Genomic DNA, 24,822 nt, shown 5'->3' with positions numbered 1-24,822 from the left:
GGTTGCCCATTGCACTGAAGTCAATTAAGTGCCTGACACTGCTTTTCTTCAGAGGCTGAGTTGTAATATATTCCCTCATTACCTAATGTGATCCAAATGCAGGCACAAACTAAGCTTGTTTGAACACAAATTTTCATTTAAATTAGTTGGCCTTCCCCATAATGCAGCTGTAGTATCTGTGAAGCGGTCCAGACACATTTGGAACATAGTCACAATGCAGTTGATGGATGAAAACAAAACAAGGCCCATGTACAATGCCTTCTACTATCCTGACACTGGCTGCTAAAACAGTAATGGAGTTGATATCTAATCACTACAATCAATCTTTAACAATTAGTCTACAACACACTGAGATGCGGTATGAGTGTAGCCCAATAGTCATAAAAGCTCTGGGAGCCTGTGATTGAAAGTTGCTGTTTCTCACAGATTCTGAGCTGATTGTTTGGAATGCACTTTTGTAAGATATGAAAACATGATTGTGCTTTGTTCTAACATCAAACTCGGAATGTTAAACAGCATTACAGTGGTTCACATCCAGAAGCAGGGATTGAAACAAGACATGTAATTCCAGACAGGCTGTCACTCACTTCAACGCAGCTTCTGACACTTTGCTGCACAACAGTCGGAGAAGGATTTTAGTTCCTAAAGGGACACGTCCCATGGCAACACTCAAAATGCCTTCAGTGGAGGGATCGGAATGAAGTCTAATATCACCTCCATATATTGTGACATTTATTGTCAGCAGTACAACACTGTACATAATAATAGAGGAAAAATCTGTGAACTAGAATAAATTATATAGAGTTAAATTAAATAACTGGTGCTAAAATAAAAATTAAAAAAGAAGTTATGAGGTGGTGTTCATGGGTTCAATGTCCATTAAGAAATCAGGTGGCAGAGGGGAACAAGTTCTTCCTAAGTTGTTGAGTGTATGCCTTCACACTTCTGTACCTCCTTTCTGATGGTAACAATGAGAAGAGGGCATGTCCTGGGTGATGGGGGGTCCTTAAGGAGATACAAGACACTCTGACATTCACTTAAGAAAACACAAAAGTGCTGGCCAGTGAGATATTAGGTGTTAGAGAAAGGTCCTATTCACCAGGACAACTAAAAGACCCACCAGGTTCATCTTATGAAAAGCTCAGCAATAGATAGTGAGCCTAGGGCCAGGGAAAGACCACAGTCATGTGTTTATCCAACCTGGAGCACTGAAAGAAATTTCATAGACACAAGAGATTCTGCAGACACTGGAAATCTTGAGCAACACACAAAAAGTGCTGGAGGAACTCATCATGTCAGGCATCATTTATGGATGGCAACAATCTGTTCCCCACCCTCATGGCCTATTCCACACCTCCCTTTGGTTCCCCTCCTCCTTCCCTTTAATCCATGGTCCACTGTCCCCTCCTAGTAGATCTGTTCTTCTCCAGCCCTTTAACTCTTCCACCTCCCCTCCTAGCTTCTTACTTCACCCCTCCTCCCCTACCCATGCCCCTTCCTCATTGTCCTTACACTCAAGCCCTCGGCATCCAGCACATCATTCTCAGTAACTTTTGCCGTCTGCAACAGAATCCTACTGCTAAGCTCATCTTTCCCTCCGCCTCCTACCACCTCCACTCACCGATTTCCACAGGGATCACTCTCTATGTGACTCATTTGTCTATTCGTCCCTCCCTACTGATCTCCCTCCTGGCACTTATCCCTGAAAGCAGGAAAAGTACTACACCTGCCCATTCGCCACCTCCCTCATCACCATTCAGGCCCCAAACAGTTCTTCCAAGTAAACTGGAAACAGTATCAAGTGCACCCCATGCAGCCTCCTCTATATCGGTGAGACCTAGTGTACGTTGAGGGTTTGCTCCATCAAGTGCCTTTGCTTTGTCTGCCACAACAAGTGGGATTTCCTGGTAGCCAACCATTTCAATTCTTCTACACATTCCCATTCTGATATGTAGGTTCATGCCGTCCTCTGCTACCATGATGAAGCGAAACTCAGGTTGGAAGAGCAGCAACTATATTCATTCTGGGTAGCCTCCAGTCTGATAGTTTGAACAACAATTTATCTAGCTTCCGGTAATTTCTCCCCTACCCCTTCTTTTTTTATCCATTTCCCATTCTGACTCCTCTCTTACCCTTTCTCCCTGTGATCCACTCTCCTCTCCTAATAGATTCTTTCTTCTTCAGCCCTTTACCTGTTCCAGCTTCTCATTTCATCCATCTTCCCCCTCACTTGGTTGAAAAGTCTTGGCATGAAACTTTGACTGTTTATTCACTTTGCTAGATGCTGCCAGTTCCTCCAGCACTTTGTGTCTATTCCATGGCATAAGCTGCTCTGTTCACTTTTGCACAACTTGTGAACTATGGAAGATTTCTGAACAGCTTGTAGTTGCATATGAAGCTGTCCAACCATGTCTCCCTATTTTAACAGATTCTACATAAGGAGTGCAAAAAACTCCAAGTGAGTTTGACATGCAACAATTCAGTGAGTCAAACAACATCTGTGAGAGGAAAGGAGCTGGCAACATTTCAGATTGAAATCCTGCAACAAGATCATGTGTGTATCAGTTTGATGTGCTCACGGTTTGGCTGTCCAAGATTTGGTGATACTGAGTTTCAAGATGCAGTTTAGTGTGAGTTGAAACAGGCGTAAAAGGACAGTGCACTGCCAGTGAAGTCATTAGGTATACACCTAACGCAGGCAAAAGATTAGATGCTTTAACGTGGATTGCAACTTAAAGTGCCTGATTCAGTTTTCTGATTGATGTGATTTCGCCCAGAAATGACCTTTGGTGAAATGTGCTCAAAGTGAAATCAGATTTTGCACGATAAGTCTATAAAAATTACACTGTACAATCCAAATTCTGGTTTGCTATCCTTGCCTTACTTCATATCTCAGATTACTTACGTAGTATATTCCTAAAAATGATTTCCTGGGAGTAATTTTTAATTTAGATTTGAATAAATCCATACTCTCTGCTTCCCTATGGGCCAGTTCCACTGATTTTTTACTTGCTCAGTGAAATAATAACTCCATATATTAGCTTAGAATTGAACTTCCTTTGAACATAAATGAGGCCTTCTGGTTTCACCATTTGCCCATGATGAAACTCCTTCTTATTGCCTACTTCACTTAAACTCCTTAGTAATTTCAAAGTAATTATATCAGTTCTGAACCTTGTTTATTCTGTTATTTATAATCAAAGCCCACATTATTGCTTCTTGTAATCGGTGGCATAGTGGTAGGCGTTATTCTGTTACATCACCAGCTGTGAGATCGGAGTTAAATTCCCACCACTGTCTGTAAGGAGTTTATGCATTCTCTTCATGACCACATGGGTTTCCTCTGAGCGCTCCGGTTTTCTCCTGCATTGCAAAGACAAAAGGTTAGGATAAGTAAATTGTGGGCTTGTTACATTGGTTCCAGAAATGTGGTGACACTTGCAGGCTGATTGAATTTGACATAAATGGAGCACCTCACTGCATGATTTGATGTGCATGTGACAAATAAAACTAATTTATATCTTTATCCACCTTATAAACCTTCCAAGCCAAACTCTTTTTTTTCCATCGAACTAATTATTGCAATACTTTAGAGTATTGTAGTGACCAAAAGCTTACAGGATATTCCAAGCATGGCTGAGTAACTGAATTATTAAGTGGACTTGAGATCTCACCTTTGAGCAAAGTCAAAATGATTTTAAATGGACACTTGGACTGGATGTTTTATTGTATGAGGAAACTTCCAGCCACCACTGGTCAATGTGCTTCATAACATCTCGCCCATATTGGCAGGTCTCCTTGAATGCCAAATGCTGTATGCTTCTCTGTATTTCACAGAAAACTCATCAGGGAGTTGACTGCACTTTTCTGGCTGTTGGCTCCTGATATTTTCAAGTTGGAACTGATGTATCTGGAGCATTAGGAAGACATGTCTAATAGTCGAACAAAATTAGCTGTTTTGTGCAGTGGTAGCTGAGTGCCGGTCCTTCCCCAAGGCATTTTACAATTCCTAAAGTTATTTTAATGCACTCGCTGATATCTTGATTGTAATTAAATTGATGCAAGTATATCATGCAACGAGTTTTGAAATGTAGTTCATCAAAGTCACACCTAACCAATCTTAGAGATTATTGAAGAAGATCCCAGGAAAGTTGATGAAGGCAAGTCAGTGGCTGTTGTCTACATGGACTTTAGCAAGGCATTTGACAAGGTCCCACTGGGAGGTTGGTCAAGAAGGTTCAGTCACTTGGCATTCAAGATGAGGTAGTAAATTGGATTAGACATTGGCTTTGTGTGAGAACCCAGAGGGTGGTAGTGGATGGTTACCTCTCTGACTGGAAGCCTGTGACTAGTGAAGTGCCATAACCATGGGTGCTAGATCCATTGTGGCTTATCATCTATATGATTGATCTGCACATTAGTGTGGTTAACTGGATCAGCAAATTTGCGGATAACACCGGGATTAGGGGTGTAGTGGGCAGCGAGGAAGACTATCAGAGCTTGCAGCGGGATCTGGACCAACTGGAAAAATGGGCTGAAAAACAGCAGATGGAATTTAATACAGACAACTGCAAGGTGTTGCACTTTGGTAGGACCAACCAGTAGGTCTTGCAGGGTGAACAGTGGGGCACTGAGGAGTGTGTTGGAACAAAGAGATCTGGGAATACAGGTCCATATTTTATTGAAAGCGGTGGCACAGGTAGAGAGCTTTTAGCACATTGGCCTTCATAAATCAAAGTACTTGTATACTGTGTTGGTCATCTACCCACGGGAAATATGCAAATAAGGTTGAAAGAGTACTGAGAACATTTACAGGGATATTGCTGGGACGGGATGACCTGAATTATAAGGAAAGATTGAATAGGTTAAGACTTTATTCCTTGGAGCATAGAGGAGGTTTGAGAGAAAATTTGATAGAGGTATACAAAATTATGAAGGATATAGATAGGGTAAATGCAAGCAGGCTTTTTCCACTGAGGTTGTGTGGGACTACAACTAGAGGTCATGTGTTAAGGATGAAAGGTGAAAAGTTTAAGGGGAACATGAGGGGAAAGTTCTTCACTCAGTGAGTGGTGAGAATGTGGAACAAGCTGCCAGCACAACTGGTGCATGCACATAGGAGCAGAATTAGGCCATTCAGCCCATTGTCTGTGCTGCACCATTCCATCATGGCTGATCTCGGATCCCCCTCAACCCCATACACCTGCCTTCTCACCATATCCCTTGAAGCCCTGACCGATCAGGAAAAAATCAACTTACACCTTAAATATACACACAGACTTGGCCTCCACCATAGTCTGTGGCAGAGGGTACCACAGATTCACTACGCTCTGACTAAAAAAAAAATCGTCCTTTCCTCTGTTCTAAAGGGTTACCGCTCAATTTTGAGGCTGTGCCCTTTAGTTCTGGATATCCCCACCATAGGAAACATCCTCTCCAGATCTACCCTATCTAGTTCTTTCAATATTTGGTGGTTTTCAATGTGACCCCCCCCCCCGCCACTGCATTCTTCTAAATTCCAGTGAGTACAGGCTGAAAGCTGCCAAACGCTCCTCATGTGTTAACCTCTTCATTCCCAGAATCATCTTCATGAACCTTCTCTGGACCCTCTCCAATGACAACACATCCTTTTTGAGATATGGGGCCCAAACTGTTGACAATACTCTCATAAGTGCGGCCTGACTGGTGTCTTATAAAGCCTCAGCATGAAGGGCCAGGATCCTGGTGCAGGTCGATATGAGTAGGCAGTTTAAATGGCACTGACTAGTTGGGATGTTTCTGTGCTGTACTCTTCCATGACTCCATGACTCTATGACCCTATGATGCTAAAGTGTCACTAATTGTTTTTTTTAATCCAAATCTTTGCTTAAAATGTGATAATCAGGGGATAAAACAGTCTAACTAGCCTTTGCTATATAAGTGTAATACCTCCTGCATAACAAAGCAAATAGTTGCTAACTGAAATAATGGGCCAGATTGCAATGAAGGACATCTGGTGGGACTGTAGATAACTGCTAACTCACAGCAGAGCATGTAGCAATGTGCAGCAACCCCATTGTACATATTTTACTGCATATAATCATTTTCATGCTCGAATCTTTTCACGTGTTCTCCACGCTTCCAGCTTATTGCACTGTACCTGCGCCATGCACAATGCAAATCTTTTCTTTTTGCATTGTTTTTTTCATACTCTTTGCCTTTGCCTTCCTCTTTCATATAGCATCCCTCTGCAAATTCTCTCTTTTTGCTCTTCCAAAACATCACACTAATTTGTTCTCTTTCTCTCTTGATGTCTCCCTCCCATCGCATGCATGCATGCACACAAAAACATAAAACTTACTGCCAATAGTTGTGCGCCAAAAATCTCAGCACCTTCCCTATTCCAAGTAATGCTATGTGGCTTGTTAGCTACGACAGAAATTAGCAGCAGTAAGTATGCAGACATCCCACCTCTCCTGGAAGTTCTGGGAGTCTCCCGCATATTGATAGCAGCTCCCTGACACCTGCAAATTATACACAATATCCTGGAAATTGATTTTTTTGAGAGGGAGAGCGAGAGCTGGAGCAGGAGCAGGAGTGCGAGTAGGAGTGAGATCGAGAGTGGGAGCAAGAGTAAGCATCCTGATTGGTCTCTCTTTGTGCTAAGTAGACCTATCAGTTTTCTCTGTGGGCGGGCTTTGCAGTCAACCTCTGTCTCTCCATCAGTTCAGTTTCGAGTCCTGCACCACCATGACAGAGTGTTTCAAAAAAATATATAAAACACACTTCACCCCAGACTACACTAAAGTGTACCCCTGCCTAATAAGGGTCAAAAATAATGACAGTGTTGCTCACTGCACTGTTTGCAACAGTGACTTTTCTATTGCCCAAATGACTGTAAAAGACATGTTGAGGTGAGTTTAACAGGTTTCATTCGTTCATTAGCATCGCTAACGTTATTTAAAATAACTGACTGGCTGCTAAGGAGCTACTCTATTGATGTCCTACGTGATGAGGCCAGACTCCCTGTAGACGTGCTTAAAGTTGCAATAGAATAAACATGATAATATAATATAAGTACATATTGTAATGTCATATTTTCTGCATATACCCAACTTGGTTTACAGATTGGGCAAAATCACTAAACAAAGTATTACATGCACCCTTGGAGGTCGATGGGGTGGGGGGGGGCGGGGGTGCTGCCTCCCTGAAATGCTGGTGCTACATCTCTGAAATGAGTTTTTGCAGGGTGGGATGTGGGATGTCTGAAGTATGTATGGTTCTTCACTGATACTGGGCTGTATTTGACAATTTTGTAATTACAGGACTTCAGAAAACAGAAAGCAAAGACAAAATATACCCTTCTGTCAACATTACTGTTAAAAATAAATGCAGCTATGAGTAGTATCTTGAGTTATGCTTCAAGCACATTAGATACCGGTTGTCCATCTGTACACTAGATGATACAGAGTAGTTTAGAAATTGTTCTCTTTTGGAAAGGAAATTATGTACAGATTAGTCCCAACCCACAAAATAGGCCTTGGAGCAGTCATTAAAGAGTTGAATCATTGTGGATAGAGCTAAGAAACTGCAAGGGTAAAAAGCCCTTGATGGGAGTATCCCCAAGCAGTAGTAGGATGTGGTCTACAAATTACAATAGGAAATTGGGAAAATCAGGTTTGAACTGGATTCCAGGAAGGGGAATTTCTAGAGTGCCTATGAGATAGCTTTTAAGAGCAGCTTGTGGTTGAGCCCTCTAGGGGATCAGCTATTCAAGATTGGGTGTTGTGCAATGAAATAGAATTGCTTAGAGACCTTAAGGTAAAAGAATCCTGAGGGGCAAGTGATCATAGTATGTTCAAATTCACCCGTAAATTTGTGAAGGAGAAGCTAAAGTCACGTGTATGAGTATTACAGTGGAGTAATGGAAATTACACAGGCATGAGAGAGGAATTGGCCAGAATTGATTGGAAAAGAACACTGGCTGGGATGATGGCAGATCAGTCATGGCTGGAATTTCTGGAAGCAATTTGGAAGGCACAGGATATATACTTCCCAAAGAGCAAGTAGTATTCTAAAGGAAAGATGACATGACCGAGGCTAACAAGAGAAGTCAAAGCCAGCACAAAAGCCAAAGAGAGGATAAATAATAGAGCAAATAATTAGTGAGAAGTTTGAAGATTGGGAAGCTTTTAAAAACTGACAGAAGGCAACTAAAAGAAGTCACTAAGAAGGTGAAGATAGAATACAAAGGCAACCTAGCCAATAATATTAAAGAGGATACCAAAAGTTTCTTCAGATACTTAAAGTTCAAAAGAGAGTCGAAAATGGTTATAGGACCACTGGAAAATGATGCTGGAGAGGTAGTAATGGGGGAGCATGAAATGGTGGATGAACTGAATAAAGACTAGAGGACACTACCTTAGAATAGAGGAGCACCCTATTAGAATGGAGAGGAGGAGGAATTTCTTTAGACAGAGAGTGGTGAATCTGTGGAATTCTTTGCTACAGGCAGCTGTGGATGCCAAGTCTTTATGTATATTTAAGGCTGAGGTTGATAGGTTCTTGATTGGCCTGGTCATGAAGGGATATGGGGAAAAGGCAGGAGACTGGGACTGAGAGGAAAATTGAATCAGCCATGTTGAAATGGCAGAGCAGACTCAATGGGCCAAATGGCCTAATTCTGCTCCTATATCTTATGGTTGTATGGTCTTATGATATTCTGCATCAAAACAATAGAGATTCAAGTTGATTGCACGGTGGACAAGGCATTCAGTATACTTGTCTTTGCTGTTCAGGGCCTCGTGTGAAAGAATGGAGATATCACATAATAGCCATATAAGGTGTTAGTGAAACTACACTTGGACAATTATGTGCAGTTCCGTTTGCCTAGCTATAGAAAGGATGTCATTAATCTGCAAAGGGTGCAGAAAAGACTAACAAGGTTGCTGCTGAGTGTGATCGGCTTGAGTTACAAGGAGAGACTGGATAGGCTGGACTGTTTTCCCTGTAGCATTGGACTCTGAATGATGGCCTTGTAGAGGTATATAAAATCATGGGGGTCATGAATAAGGTGAGTGATCACAGGCTTTTTCCCTAGGTAGAAGAGTCTAAAACCTTTGGGCGTAGAGTTCAGGTAAAGGGGATGAGATTTAAGGGGGACCTGAGGGAAAAGTTTTTCATACAGAGGGTGGTGGTAAATGGAGCAAACTGCAAACAGAAGTGATAAAGGTGGGTTACAATTAAGATCTGGCAAGTTTCTGAAGGACTGGAAGATTGCAAATGCCACTCCGCTCTTTAAGAAGAGAGAAAGGTAAAAGAAAGGAAATTATAGGCTAGTTAGCCTATCCTCAGAAGTTGGGAAAGTGATAGAGTGAAAGTATTAAGGATGAGGTTTCGAGGTTCTTGGAGATTAATGATAAAATAAGTCAACTTCAGCGTGGCTTCTGTAAAAGGGATATCTTGCCTGACTAATCTGTTAAATTTCTTCAAGGAAGAAACAAACAGGGTGGACAAAAGAGAGGCAGTGGATGTCATTTACTTGGATTTTCAGAAGGTGTTTGATAAGGTGCCACACATGAGGCTGCTGAACAAGATAAAATCCTATGGTGTTACAGATGCTAGTATGGATAGCAGAATGGCTGACAGGCAGGAGGCAGCGAGTGGGAATAAAAGGAGCCTTTTCCGGTTGGCTGGCAATGACTAGTGGTGTTCCTCAGGGATCAGTATTGGGACTGCTGCTCTTCACAATGTTTGTCAGTGATTTGGATAATGGAATTGATGGCTTTGTAGCAAAGTTCAGAATCAGAATATCAGAATCAGAATCAGGTTTATTATCACCGGCATGTGACGTGACATTTGTAAACTTAGCAGCAGCAGTTCAATGCAATACATAATCTAGCAGATAAAAAAAACTAAAAGATAATAATAATAAATAAACAAGTAAATCAATTATGTACATTGAACAGGTTTAAAAATGTGTGCAAAAACAGAAATACTGTATGTTAAAAAAAAGTGAGTTAGTGTCCAAACCTTCAATGTCTATTTAGGAATCGGATGGCAGAGGGGAAGAAGCTGCTCCTGAATCACTGAGTGTGTGCCATCAGGTTTCTGTACCTCCTACCTGATGGTAACAGTGGGAAAAGGGGATGCCCTGGGTGCTGGAGGTCCTTAATAATGGACTCTGCCTTTCTGATCCCTAAAGATGTCCTGGGTACCTTGTAGGTGAGTGTCCAAGATAGAGCTGACTAGATTTACAACCTTCTGCAGCTTCTTTCGATCCTGTGCAGTAGCCCCTCCATACCAGACAGTAATACAGCCTGTCAGAATGCTCTCCATGGTACAACTGTAGAAGTTTTTGAGTGTACTTGTTGACATGCCAAATTTCTTCAAACTCCTAATAAAGTATAGCTGCTGTCTTGCCCTCTTTATAGCTACATCGATATATTGGGACCAGGTTAGATCCTCAGAGATATTGACACCTAGGAACTTGAAGCTGCTCACTCTCTCCATTTCTGATCCCTCTATGAGGATTGGTATATGTTCCTTCATCTTACCCTTCCTGAAGTCCACAATCAGCTCTTTCGTCTTACTGATGTTGAGTGCCAGGTTGTTGCTGTGACACCACTCCACTAGTTAGCATATCTCACTCCTGTACGTCCTCTCGTCACCACCTGAGATTCTGCCGACAATGTTTGTATCGTCAACAAATATATAGATGGTATTTCAGCTATGCCTAGCCACACAGTCAAGTATATATAGAGCGCAGAGCAGTGGGCTAAGCACACATCTCTGAGGTGCACCAGTATTGATTGTCAGCGAGGAGGATACGATATCACCGATCTGCACAGACTATGGTCTTCCAGTTAGGAAGGAGGATCCAATTGCAGAGGGAGTTTGCAGATGATATGAAGATAGGTGGAGGGGTAGGCAGTGCTGAGGAAGCAATGTGATTGCAGCAGGACTTAGACAAATTGGAAGAATGGGAGAAAAGTGGCAGATAGAATATAGTGTTGGTAAATGTGTGATAATGCATTTTGGTAGAAGGAACAATAGTACAGACTATTACCTAAATGGGGAGAAAGTTCAAACATCAGAGGTGCAGAGGGACTTACAAGTGCTCATGCAAGACTCCCAGAAGGTTAATTTACAGGTTGAGTCTGAGGTAAAGAAGGTAAATCCAATGTTGGCATTTATTTCAAGGAGAATAGAATATAAAAGCAAGGAGAAATGCTGAGGCTTTATAAGACACAAGTTAAACCGCACATGGAGTATTGTCAACAATTTTGGGCCCCATATCTCAGAAAGTATATTTTATCATTGGAGTGAGACCAGAGGGGGTTCACAAGGATGATTCTGGGAATGAAGGGGTTAACATATAAGGAGCATTAGGCAGCTTTGGACCTGTACTCCCTGGAATGTAGTAGAATGCGTGGAGATCTTATTGAAGATAGGGTGGAAGTGGATAGGATGCTTCTAATGGTGGGGTATCCAGAACTGGAGGGTACAGCCTCAAAATTGAGGAGTGACCCTTTAGAACGGAGGTAAGGAGGATTTTTTTTTTAGCAAAAGAGTCGTGAATCTTTGGAATGCTCTGCTACAGGCTGTGCTGGAGGCCAAATATATGGTGTATTCAAAGTGGAAGTTGATAGATTCAAGATTGGTCGGGCATCAGGGGAAATGGTGAGAGGACAGGTGTATAGGGTTGAATGGGATTCGGGATCAGCCATGATAAAGTGGCAGAGTGGACTCGATGGGCTGAATGGCCTTAATTCTACTCCTGTGTCTTATGTTCTTTTGGTCTTTTAATAGCTTTCTGTATGAATGAAATATATTGAGCTGGAAACTATTCTCCCAGTCATTCTCTGATTTTTCTTTCTCGATGACAAGGAAAAAGATAAACATGTTTCATTTTAGACTGTCCTGCCTATTCAACCTAATACTCTATTTGATTAGGCTAATATTTTGGCATTGCTCAAGAGTTTATGGTACACCATGAGCTATAGTTGATAAAGATCTTTTACATGATATTGAGTACATGAAATCTTAAAAATAAATTTCACTAAATATCTCTTAACAGATGTAGGCAGATATAAAGTTCTCAGAATTTAGGGAATTATGGCAGGTTAGATGTGAAATTGGGTGAAGGACAAAGAAGAAAAGTTATGGAAAACAGTTGAATTTCAAGTTGGAAGGAAATAGAAATGGAGTCAGTATCAGGTACATTGTCTATAAATGACTTATGCTTGAGCATCTAAAGATTATTTCTAAAGGATGCAGAGAGAAAACAGTTAAGTTTGTTGATAGATGTCGGGAAGCCTTGAGCATACTTGCATTAATGCTGAACACAAGAGATCCTGCAGATGCCAGAAGTCCCGGGCAACACACACAAGATGCCGGAGAAACTCAGCAGATCAGGTGACATCTCTGGGAAGGAAGAAATATTCCACATTTTGGGCCAAGAGCCTTCATTCAAAGTAAGTGTGAAGAAGCCAGAATAAGATGTCGGAGGAGAAGAAGGAGTGCAATATAGAGTGTGATACGTGAAGACAGGTGAGGGGGATGGTAGGCCGGTGGGGTAGGAGTTATGAAGTGAGAGCTGGGAAGTGGTAGGTGGAAAAGGTTAAGGGCTGATGAAGAATAAATCTGATAGGAGAGCAGAGTTCACCACGGGAGAAAGGGAAGGAAGAGGGGTGGCACCAGAGGGAGGTGATGGACAGTTGAAGAAAAGTGAAGACATACCAGGGGATCCAGAATGGGGAATGGAAACAAGGGAAAGGGGAGTGGGGATTACCAGAAGTTGAAATCAATGTTCAAGCCTTCATGTTGCTCCTATGAGTGGCCTCATTGTGGCAGTGGAGGAGGCCATGGACCAACATGTTGGATTGGGAATAGGAAGTAAAAAATGGGTGGCCACTGGAGAATCTACCTATCATGGCAGATAGAGCAAAGGTGCTCAATAAAATGGTCCTGCACAGAAGTACTGGTGTCTAGCAATGAATTATCAATGAACATCAGCAGGAATTAAAGGGAAAATTTCTACAAAACTTTGAAATTTATTAAGATTCAAGCGAGACAACTGCTAATTTATTTTTCTATCTATATCTATATATATGTATATCTATCTATCTATCTATCTATATAAAATATCAGCTGTCTGGGCCTATTCTGATTTATATCATTTTGTTTCATATTTCCAGCATCCATCATGTTTTTCTTTCTGTCTTAAAAGTTGTCTTCAGTAAAAAGCAATATGGAGTCATCAAGAAGATGACACCTGTAATAAGTCAGCATTTTTTCAATATTGCACTGAAGTGCTTGTAGCTCAGGGTGACATCTGAAATCCATAACTTTCTCATGGTGATACATTATCACTGCCACCCAGTCGCCTAATTATCAGGGAGGATTGCAGCTGGATATCAAAGGCAATACCTCCTATATTAGAAGTTTAACTAGGAGTATCAGAAATATGTAGTTTACCGTACTATATCTGTGTCAGCTTCTGATTCCAGCTGAGCCAAACCAATGAAAATCAATTATAATATTACACATGAAAGTAGAAGCTGTCCATTTTAGGAATAGAAGAATCAGAATCAGGTTTAGTATCACCGGCATATGTAGTGTAATTTTTTAACTTTGCAGCAGCATTACAATGCAATGCATGATAATATAGGAAGTCATACTGTGAATTACAGTAAGTATATATATATATGTGTATCAAGTTGTTAAAGTAAATATGTAGGGCAAAAACAGAAATAACAAAATTAGTGAGGTCATCTTCATGGTTTCACTGTCCATTCAGAAATTGGATGGCAGAGGGAAAGTAGCAGCTCCTGAGTCTCTGAGGGTGTGCCTCTGGGCTTCTGTATCTCCTTCCTGACGGTAACAGTGACGTCCTGCGTGATGGGGGCCCTTAATGATGAGTGCTGCCACTTTGAGGCACCGCTCCTTGAAGATGTCATGAATACTGCAAAGGCTAGTACCCATGATGGAGCTCAAAATTTTTATTTTTATTTTTTTTAAGTATTTACCGTTAATTGCCCCTGAACCAAGAAGGCAGATGAATGCCAATTGCATTGGTGGGCTGAAATTCATATATCGGACAGAGTGGCAAATTCCCTTCCCTGACACACTTTTGTGAAGCAGATGTGTCTTCACAGCAACACAGTTATACATGTTAATTGTTACTCTAAATAAAGGTTTTCTCATATCTCTTTTTAATAAACATTATTTCTCCTCCCTCATCATCTTGTCTGGCCACAAAAAGAAAGTGAATTTGATGCCGTTTACTTCATTTCTTCTCAGAAACTGCCTTAACGGAGGACGGCCACGACGGTCGGGTCTCTGGCACTGAGCCTGGTTCCGTGGTGCAGAAGGGAAAGAGGAAGATGAGGAATGCGATAGTCAAAGGGGATTCCATAGTGAGGGGAACAGACAGGCGGCTCTTGTCAGCCTGATAGAGATACCCGCATGGCGTGTTGCCTCCCAGGTGCCAGGGCATGGGACGTCTCGGATCGGGTGCAGAGTATGCTGAAGGGAGAGGGTGAACAGCCAGAAGTCTTGGTACACATTGGTACCAAAGACATCGTAGAAAAAGGGAGGAGGTCCTGAAGAGAGAATTCAGGATGTTAGGTAGAAGCTGAAAAGCAGGACGTCGAGGGTAGTAATATCAGGGTTGCTGCCTGTGCCACATGTTGGAGAGTGCAAGAATAGCAAGATCAGGCATATTAATGTGTGGCTGAGAGACTGGTGTAGGGGGCAGGGCTTCAGATTCCTGGATCATTGGGCCCTCTTCTGGGGGAGGTATGACCTGTACAAAAGGGACGGGTTACACCTGAACCCAAAGGGGTCCAATATTCTAGTGGGCGCATTTAATAGAGCTGTTAGGGATTGTTTAAACTACTTTGGCAAGGGAATGGGAACCGGAGTGATAGGTTGGCAAATCTGACGTTGTGGCCATCTCTGAAACTTGGCTAAAGGATGGCTGCCATTGGGAGCTGAACATCCAAGGACATACGGTGCATCAGAAAGATAGGTTAGTAGGCGGAGGGGCTGGTGTGGCTCTGTGTATAAGAAATAATATTAAATTATTTGGAAGAGACGACATTTGGAAGGTGTAGAGTCTCTATGGGTTGGGTTAAGAAATGGCAAGGGTAAAAGGACCCTAATGGCAGTTGCATACGGGCCTCCAAACAGTATCCGGGATGTGGATTACAAACTACAGCAGGAGATAGAAAAGGTATGTCAGAAAGGTAATGTCATGATAATCTTTGGGGAGTTTAACATGAAAGTGGATTGGGAAAACCAGGTCAGTACCGGACCTCAAGAGAGAGAATTTGTAGAATGTCTAAGGGATGGCTTTTTAGAACAGCTCATTGTTGAGCCCACTAGGGGTGCTGTGCTGGATTGGGTGTTGTGCAATGATCCGGAGGTGATGAGAGAGCTTAAGGTTAAGGAACCCTTAGGGAACAGTGATCACAATATCATCGAGTTCACATTGAAATTTGAAAGGGAAAAAATAAAATCCAATGTGTTGGTATTTCAGTGGAATAAAGGAAATTACAATGGCATGAGAGGGGAACTGGCCAAAGTTGACTGGGAAGGGACATTTGCAGGAAGGACAGCAGAGCAGCAATGGCTGGATTTTCTGCAAAAAATGAGGGAAGTGCAAGACAGATATATTCCAAATAAGATGAAATTTTCAAAGGTAAGAAGGACACTACCGTGGCTAACAAGTGAAGTCAGAGCCAAAGTAAAAGTAAAAGAGAGGGCATACAAGGAAGCCAGAGCTAGTGGGAAGATAGAGGACTGGGGAGCTTTTAAAAACTTGCAGAAGGAAACTAAGAAGGTCATTAGGAAGGAAAAGATGAATTATGAAAGGAAGATGGTAACTAATATCAAAGAAGATACTAAAAGCTTTTTTAAGTATATAAAGGGTAAAAGAGAGTTGAGGGTAGATATAGGACCAATACAAAATGATGCTGGAGATATTGTAATGAGAGATGCAGAGATGGCAGAGGAACTGAATGCATATTTTACATCAGTCTTCACAGTGGAAGACGTCTGCAGTATACCGGACATTCAAAAATGTCAGGGAAGTGAAGTTTGTGCAGTGAAAATTACGACTGAGAAGGTGCTCAGGAAGCTTAATGATCTGAAGGTGGATAAATCTCCTGGACCTGATGGAATGCACCCTTGGGTTCTGAAGGAAGTAGCTGGAGATATGCAGAAGTATTAATGATGATCTTTCAAGAATCGATAGATTCTGGCATTGTACTGGATGACTGGAAAATTGCAAATGTTACCCCGCTATCTAAGAATGTCACAACCACGGATATGGCAGTGCAGCAGATTCAGCAATTGTGCTTGTGAATATGCATGTGTCAGCTAATTATTATTTCATTGTGATAGTACTTAACTCCATTCATTCCATCATAGTGTTTGTCGAGACTTGAATCCAGGACACAGCAATGTTTTGCTGCCTGCTTGTATTCCGCTTTGCCTGAGGAAATTGGACTGTCGAGTCAACTGACTCTAAAGACTAGCGGTATTCGTTTTACTCTTAGTTGTTCTTTTCAGCCGCAGTGTAGGCTTCATTTTCCATTTGAGAGTTTTAGCTAACGGCCCTGCGGCCCTACTTGGCCTAGTGTTTATTGCTTTCTTTTACCTTTAACACTGTTCGCATTAAAGTCTGTGAAATATTGACCCGCTTCAGTGTCTCTCACTCTGCACTTGGGCCATGTCTGAACCAGGTGACAAAGAAGGGTGGGAGTCAGCAGAAAGGGAACTATAGACCTGTTAGCCTGACATTAGTGGTTGGGAAGTTGTTGGAATCGATTGTTAGGGATGAGATTACGGAATACTTGGAGGCACATGACAAGATAGGCCAAAGCCAGTATGGTCTTCTGAAAGGAAAATCCTGCCTGACAAACCTATTGCAGTTCTTAAAGGATATTACAGGCAGGGTTGACAAAGGAGATGCAGTAGACGTGGTGGACTTGGAGTTGCAAAAGGCCTTTGACAAGGTGCTGCACGTGAGGCTGCTTAGCAAGATAAGAGCCCATGAAATTACAGGGAAGTTACTAGCATGGGTGGAGCATTGGCTGGTCAGCAGAAAACAGAGAGTAGGATTAAAGGGATCCTATTCTGGCTGGCTGCCGGTTACCAGTGAAGTTCCACAGGGGTCAGTGTTGGGACCGCTGCTTATTATGATGTATGACAATGGTTTGGACTATGGTATTAATGGGTTTGTGGCTAAATTTGCTGATGATACAAAGATAGGTGGATGAGCAGGTGGCCTTGAGGAAACAGAGAGCCTGCAGAGAAACTTAGATAGTTTAGGAGAATGGAAAAAAAAGTGGCAAATGAAATACAATGTTGGAAAGTGTATGGTCATGCACTTTGGTGGTAGAAATAAACCGTCAGACTATTATTTAGATGGGGAGAGAATTCAAAATACAGAGATGCAAAGGGAATTAGGAGTCCTTGTGCAAGATAACTTAAAGGTTAACCTCCAAGTTGAGTCAGTTGTGAAGAAGGCGAATGCAAGATGTGTAGAATATAAGAGCTGGGATGTGATGTTGAGGCTCTATAAGGCACTTGTGAGACCACACTTAGAGTATTGTGTGCAGATTTAGAAAGCATATGCTGATATTGGAGAGGGTTCAGAGAAGATTCACAAGAATGAGTCCAGGAATGAAAGTGCTACCGTATGATGAATATCTGGCAGCTCTTGGGCTGTATTCCCTGCAGTTCAGGAGAATGAGAGGGGATCTCATAGAAACTTTCCCAATGTTAAAAGGCCTGAACAGATTACATATGGAAAAGTTAATTTCCCATGATAGGGGATTCTCGGACAAGAGGGCACAACTTCAGGATTGAAGAACGTCCATTTAGAACTGAGATGCGGAGAAATTACTTTAGTCAGAGCGTGATAAATCTATGGAATTTGTTGCCACAAACGGCTGTGGAGGCCAAGTCATTGGGTGTATTTAAGGCAGAAATAGATAGGTTTTTCATTAGCCAGGGCATCAAAAGGTGTGGGGAGAAGGCAGGGGAGTGGGGATGACTGGAAGAATTGGATCAGCCCATGATTGAATGGTGGAGCAGACTCAATGGGCCGAATAGCCTACTCCTGCTCCTATGTCTTATGGTCTTACAGTCTTAGCATTGCACATCATTACTCACTACAAATAATCATTCTGTGCAGCATGTACAGGATTTAACTGTGAAAAATGTTTTGTAGCATTGTACTGCTGCTGATATTATTAAGCAATTAATCAAAATTTAGCTATGCTTGGCAAAGCTGTAATATTGCAGCAGCGGCCAGGCCATTGGCACCGTGATCTGCTCTGAAGCTCAGCAGGGTCAGGTAAGGTCAGGTAAAGTCAGGTAGTGTGATGGTGATAGGAAGCTCAATAGTTAAGGAGACAGATTGGAGCTTCCATCAATGTGAAAAAAAATGCCTAGATGGTGTGATTCCTCCCAGGTGCAGGGGTCAAGGAGGTCTCAGGGCGGCAGCAGAATAACCTTAAGAGGGAGGGTGAGCAGCCAGACATTATGATGCATATTGGCACCAATGACACTGGTAGAACAGGACCTCCAAGGTGGCAATCCCTAGATTATTCCTGGTACCACATACTAATCAGGACAAGGATAGAATGAGAGTATAGATGAATAAGTGGTTGAGGATCTTGTGCAAAGAGAGGGTTCTTGGGATGGTATGGCCTGGAAAAAAAGGGATGGGTTACTCCTAAACCCAAGGGGGACCAATATCCTTGTGGGCAGGTTGGCTAGATCTGTTTGGGAATATTTAAATTAATTTACTTGGGCAATGGGAACCAAAGTGACAGGGCTGAAGATGGGGCAGTTCGTATACATGTCAATGCAGTGTGTAGTGAGACTGTGAGGAAGAACAGGCAGATGGTAGGTGAACATTACAGTCATTGGAATGAGTTAAAATGTAACATGGGTCAAACGTTATAAGGGTGATGACTAAAGGACTGAAGATGTTATATTTGACTGCACTCAGTATTCGGAATAAGGTAGATGATCTTGTACAGTTGTTAGAGATAGAAAGGTATGTCATTGTGTCATGGCTGAAAGGTGATCATAGTTGGGAGCTTAACATCCAGGGATATAAATTGTATCTAAAAAGGAGGCAGATAGGCAGATGTGGTGGGGTGGCTCTAAATCCTTAGAAAGATGTCACATAGGATCAGATTGGAAGACGTGGAATAGAAGGCAAAGGTAAAGAGACCCTGATGCAAATTATATATGTACAGGTCTCTGAACAGTGGCTGGGTTGTAGGATATAAATTACAATGGACGTGAAGATGTTGGAGTCCATTAGTAAAGAAGAGGTTTCTGCGTACTTGGAGGCACAAGATAAAATAGGCATAGTTTTCTTAAAGGGAAGTCTTGTCTGACAAATCTGTTGAAAGTCTTTGAGGAAATAACAGGCAAGGCAGACAATTGATGGTCCGTGGTTGTTGATTACTTGGATCTTCAGAAGGCCTTTGACAAAGTGCCACACACGAGGCTGCTTAACAAGATAACAGCACATGGTATTACAGGAAAGATACTAGTACGGATAGAAGATCAGCTGACTGGCAGGAGCAAAGAATGGGAATAAAGGGGGCCTTTCCTGGTTGACTGCCATTGACTAGTAATGTTCTGCAGGGATTGGTATTGAGACCAGTTCTTTTCACACTATATGTCAATCATTTGGATGATGGACTTTACAGCTTTGTGGCCAACTTTGTGGATGATACAAAGATAGGTGGAGGGGTAGGTAGTGTGAAGGAAACAGGGAGTCTGCAGAAGGACTTAAACAGATTGGAAGAATGGGCAAAGAAGTGGCAGATGGAATATAGTTCAGGAAACGGTATCGTAATGCACTTTAGTAGAAGGAATAAAGGCGTAGACTCTTTCGTAAATGGGGAGAAAATTCAAAAATCAGATGTGTAAGGAGGCTTAGGAGCCCTTGTGCAGGATTCCCTAAAGGTTGAGTTGGTGGTATGAAAGAGAAATGCAACATTAGCATTCTTTTCAAGAGGATGAGAATACAAGAGCAATGATGTAATGTTGATGCTTTATAAGGCATTGGTCAGACCACACTTGGATAATTGTGAACAGTTTTGGGCCTCTTATAGAAGAAAAGATGTGCTGGCATTGGAGAGGGTCCAGAGGAAGCTCATGAGAATGATTCTGGGCATGAGAGAATTAATGTATGAGGAACATTTGATGGCATGCGGCCTGTTCTCCCTGGAGTTTAGAAGAATGAGAGGGATCCCATTGAAACCTATCGAACATTAAAAGACCGAGAGAGCGTGGATGTGTAGACTATGTTTCCTATAGCAAGTGAGTCTAGGACCAGAGGGCACATCCTCAGAATAGAAGGATGTCTGTTTAGAAAAGTGATGAGGTGGAATTTCTTTGGCTAGAGGGTGGTAAATCTGTGGAATTTAATGCCACAAGCAACTCTGGAGGCCAAGTCATTGAGTATATTTAAAGTGCAGGTTGATAGGTTCCTGATTAGTCAGGGCGTCAAAGGTTACGGAGAGAAGGCAAGAGAATGGTTTGAGAAGGATAAAATATCAAACATGATGGATTGACAGAGCATACTCGATGGGTTGATTGGCCTAATTCTGCTCCCACATCTTATGGTCATATAGTCTTATTGACTTTTCTGTCCCTAAGTCCGTGGAGGAAAATTATAATTTTATAAGAAACACAATCTAAATAATTCAATGCTTGATTGTTAGACTCTTCAAGTAAATTAGTTTAGAAATGGGATGTTTGTACAGGTTTGCATGAAAACTAAGGTTTTGATTCATTGAAACTATTTTGATATGAAAAATTGGCTTTAACTTCAATGTCTAGAAAACAAGAATTGATCTGAGAAAATAAGACAGTAAAACTGTGAGAAGTGGAAACTGGTGAGCGGCATTCATCTCCTAGAGAGTACTCTGCCGTTCACTTTCTTCTTGATTTCCTTCTTTCTTAGAAATCTATTTCAGCCTTAATATCCGTAAGGATTCTGTCCTAATAGTTTTCTGTGACAAGGAGTTCCAAAGATTCATAACCGTCTGAGAGAAGAAATTTTTCCTTGTCTCAGTCGTAAGTGGCTGTACACTTATCTGAGACCATAACTTCTGAATACAGGCTCTCCCATAAGAGGAAACATTGCCTCAGTATTAACCCCATCTAGCCTCTATGAACCTTAAATGTTTCAACAAGATCTCCTCTCCTTCTTCTTAATGCCAATGATTTGAATCCCAAAACTTTGTTTAATATTATTCTGTTTTTTAAACTGTCAATTGAAAAAAGGACTTCAATGCTACTTGAAACCTGGAGGTGGAGTTTCTACATTATGTTTCATTGAATATTCAGCTGCAAGTTGAACTTGAGATTGTGTTAGTTTTCAACAGTGCAGTTATAAAACAGCTGGACATGCTCAGAAGTTCTGGAAAGTTCTGTTGTAAGAGAAGCAATTTCAATTTGATAAGCTTTTGTCAAACATCAAGTTATTGTTCAACTTAAGGCTGAAATGGATATAACTGTTCAGCAATTAGTAGAAGCCTGACATGTTGATTAATATGATGTGGAGGCACAGTCAATGCCCTGGGCAAAGGGAGCTTGCAGCACAATGTTCCTTATACCACAGCAAAGGATTAGATTATCAGTTTATGACAGACAAGAGTTATGGTTGAAATTATTTGATATCTTACCCTGCTTTGCCTGGATGTGATCAATTTCCTGTGGGAGGTGGGAGGAGAAAAACACTATATTCTAGTGGAAGTTCTATCTCATAATGTACACTCAGTGGCTACTTTATTGGGTAGTCCCTGCATGGTTATTTGAGTTACTGTCTCCTTCCTGTCAGCTTGAACCATTCTGTCCATTCTCCTCTGACCTCTATCATTAACAATGTGTTTTTGTCTAGAGAACTGCTGCTCATTGGAAGTTTTTTTTGTTTTTCACACCATTCTCTGTAAACACATCAGGCTGTTTTACATGAAAATCCCAGGAGATCAGCAGTTTCTGAGATACTCAAACCATCCTGTTTAGTATCAATAATTATTCCATGGTCAAAATCACTTACATCAATTTTTATCCATATTCTGATGTTTGGTCTGAACAACAACTGAACCTCTTGACCACGTCTGCAGGCTTTTATGCATGGGGTTGCTCCTACATGATTGGCTGATTAGATATTTGCATTAACAAGTAGGTGTACTTATGTATCTAATAAAGTGGCCACTGGCTATATACCCAGGCTATCCCCGAAGATCAGCAAGACAAGGCAGCAAAGTGCTGCACGTTTCCCAGCTGTTAGGCTGGGACAAGCTCAGAGATTTCATAAACCAGGAAATCTGCCCACTGAGCCCATGCCTGCTGAATATCCAAGGAGACCATTAAAATGACTGAGAGAAGTCAGCTGTAGGAAGAAAGATAGATTGATCATTTTATTTTATTTAATTTAGAATGCTTAGATATCTGCAAGTACTTTTGTGTGCAATCTTTTTTTTAATCAAATGGAGCTAAGTTTATAAGCATTATTTTGACTACTTAGTAGTTCCTGTGTTCCTTTTAATGTAAATGAATCCCAAAAATGCTTATTAACATAACTAGCCCCTTCCATGTCATTGACTTGGTTGCCAGTAAGTGATGGTGTCTAGGACAATGCTGGGGAAAAATAACAGGGACCCAGCTGCAGGTGAGCAGAATCTCAGGGTGATGAATGATCCAGACCAGTGCCTAATGCATTTGGAATATACAGGAGCCGTGGGAGATGTCAACTATTAACTGTAGAGTTGTAGGAGCATGTGGACCTTGGTTAGTTGGAAGTTTACACATCTATTTCTTATTTTTCTTATTCCTGTTCAAAAAGCGGGCAGGTGTGCATTACTGGTAAATCACACAAACATATCCAAACATTTAGTGCCTAAATTCTTATCTGTGCAGTGACAAGCTAATTTTCGTGCGTAGACCAGAACTATAGGGTTCTGCTTCCCTCTTTTGACATGGTGCCATGGGACGATGGCCATTTGAGGGAGCATCATACTGTGTAAACGCTGCCTGACTGGCCAAATATTTCTATAATTTCTAACATTCTTCAGATTCATATGTTGAATTTCTTGAGCTCATCCCATTTTATTCTATTCAACAACAAGAGAAAATCTGCAGATGTTGTAAATCCAAGCAACACACACAAAATGCTGGAGGAACTCAGCAGGCCAGGCAGCATCTACTGAAAAGAATGAAAAGTCAACATTGCAGACTGAGACCCATTGTCAGTCCTGGATTTTTTGCCAGCCTATGTGAAGGAGAAATATTTTCTTCTTTAAAGAGAGCAGATAAGATGTTAAAACAGTGCTGTAGATTCGTGGCCATCATTATCAATGCTATTGCTTATTGTCTGTTTATTTAATTCACCAAATTTAAATACCCTGACCATTGTGGATACTGTACATTTCAATTCAGACCTCCTGGCTGCTATGCAATAACTTAACTTCTACACTTCTTACAAATATAAGTGCTCCGTCAATTTATAAATCATGATTCTGACCATTAATTTGTTTGGGCAATATAAGGCATTATTACATTTTACCTATAACCTTTTCACTGCAATGTACAGTCCTTTTTCATCAGATGGAGTTGATGCTCATAACAATTGGATATAAAATATTAATATTAGGGTGCAAGTTTGTATTTTGACAGGTGGGAAATGAAGCATACTCAGTGAATTGCATTATTGTAATGTATTAGAAAAGAAGAGAAGTTAAAGCCATTGAGTCACAGAAAAGTACAACACAGAAACAGGCCCTTCAGCCCATCTAGTCCATGCTGAAACCATTTAATCAGCCTACTCCCACCAACCTGTACCATGACCATCAACCATGTACCTATCAAAACTTGGCTTAAACATTGAAATCAAGTTTGCATGCACCATTTGCGCTGGTAGCTCATTCCACACTCTTGTGACCATTTGAATAAAGATTTTTCCCCTCATGTTCCCCTTAAACTTCTCACCTTTCACCCTTAACCCATAATGTCTGTATGTTGTCCCCGGCAATCTCAGTGGATCAGCCTGCTTGCACTTACCCTATCTATACCACTTATAATTTTATATACCTCTATCAAATCTCCTCTCAATCTTCTATGCTCTAAGAAATAAAGTCCTAACCTAGTCAATCTTTCCTTTTAATTCAAGTCCTCCAGACCCAACAAAATCCTTGTAAATTTTCTCTGTAGTCTTTCAACCTTATTTACATCTTTCCTGTAGGTAGGTGACCGAAACTGCACAGAATACTCCAAAAAAGTTTGAATATCTCTGTTTATTCATTAGATCAAGCAGCATCTATGGAGAGGAATAATGAACTCCTGATGAAGAGTGTCAGCCTGAAAAGTTAATTGCTTATTCCTCTCCATCAATGCTGCCTGACTTCCTGAGCTCCTCCAGCACTCTGTGAGTATTACTCTAGATTTCCAGCATCTGTGGAATTCTTGTGTTTTTATTTATTCATGTCTATTTTGATTTTCTCTGCAGATTATCATCCATCCAGATTTCACAGCCTGCATAATATGTCTGTTGAATGCAAGTTGAACACAGTGAGTGAATCCTGCTGTTGTATGGTTCTGATATTCATCATTGTGAATATATTGCAATTTGTAAGAGAAGAAGCCATATTTAGTTTTGCGTGGTGTGGTGTGCGTTTCCTAGTTGTTTTAATCACAATTACTGGTTAACAGAGTATCCTTTGTCCCTTTGGCACTACTTAGGACACTTTTTGTTGTTCTGTTGCATTCATTCCCTTCTATAACCTGCAGTAAAAGTTG

At 41.3% G+C, this 24,822-nt stretch overlaps 1 long non-coding RNA gene across 1 annotated transcript in view; it reads left to right on the top strand.

The window, feature by feature from the left end:
• The window catches only part of LOC140205547 (uncharacterized), a 276,487-nt gene extending 251,915 nt beyond the window's left edge, over positions 1 to 24,572 (top strand). The window contains exon 3 of the long non-coding RNA XR_011887871.1: positions 24,533 to 24,572. This is a non-coding gene — a long non-coding RNA (uncharacterized lncRNA). The remainder of the gene's footprint in view (positions 1 to 24,532) is intronic.
• Positions 24,573 to 24,822: the final 250 nt, after the last annotated feature.

The sequence above is a fragment of the Mobula birostris genome, chromosome 11 (assembly GCF_030028105.1).
Source record: "Mobula birostris isolate sMobBir1 chromosome 11, sMobBir1.hap1, whole genome shotgun sequence".
Classification (NCBI taxonomy): domain Eukaryota; kingdom Metazoa; phylum Chordata; class Chondrichthyes; order Myliobatiformes; family Myliobatidae; genus Mobula; species Mobula birostris.
The sequence above is the reverse complement of the archived record's forward strand: the minus strand, read 5'-3'. Positions and strand labels throughout refer to the sequence as shown.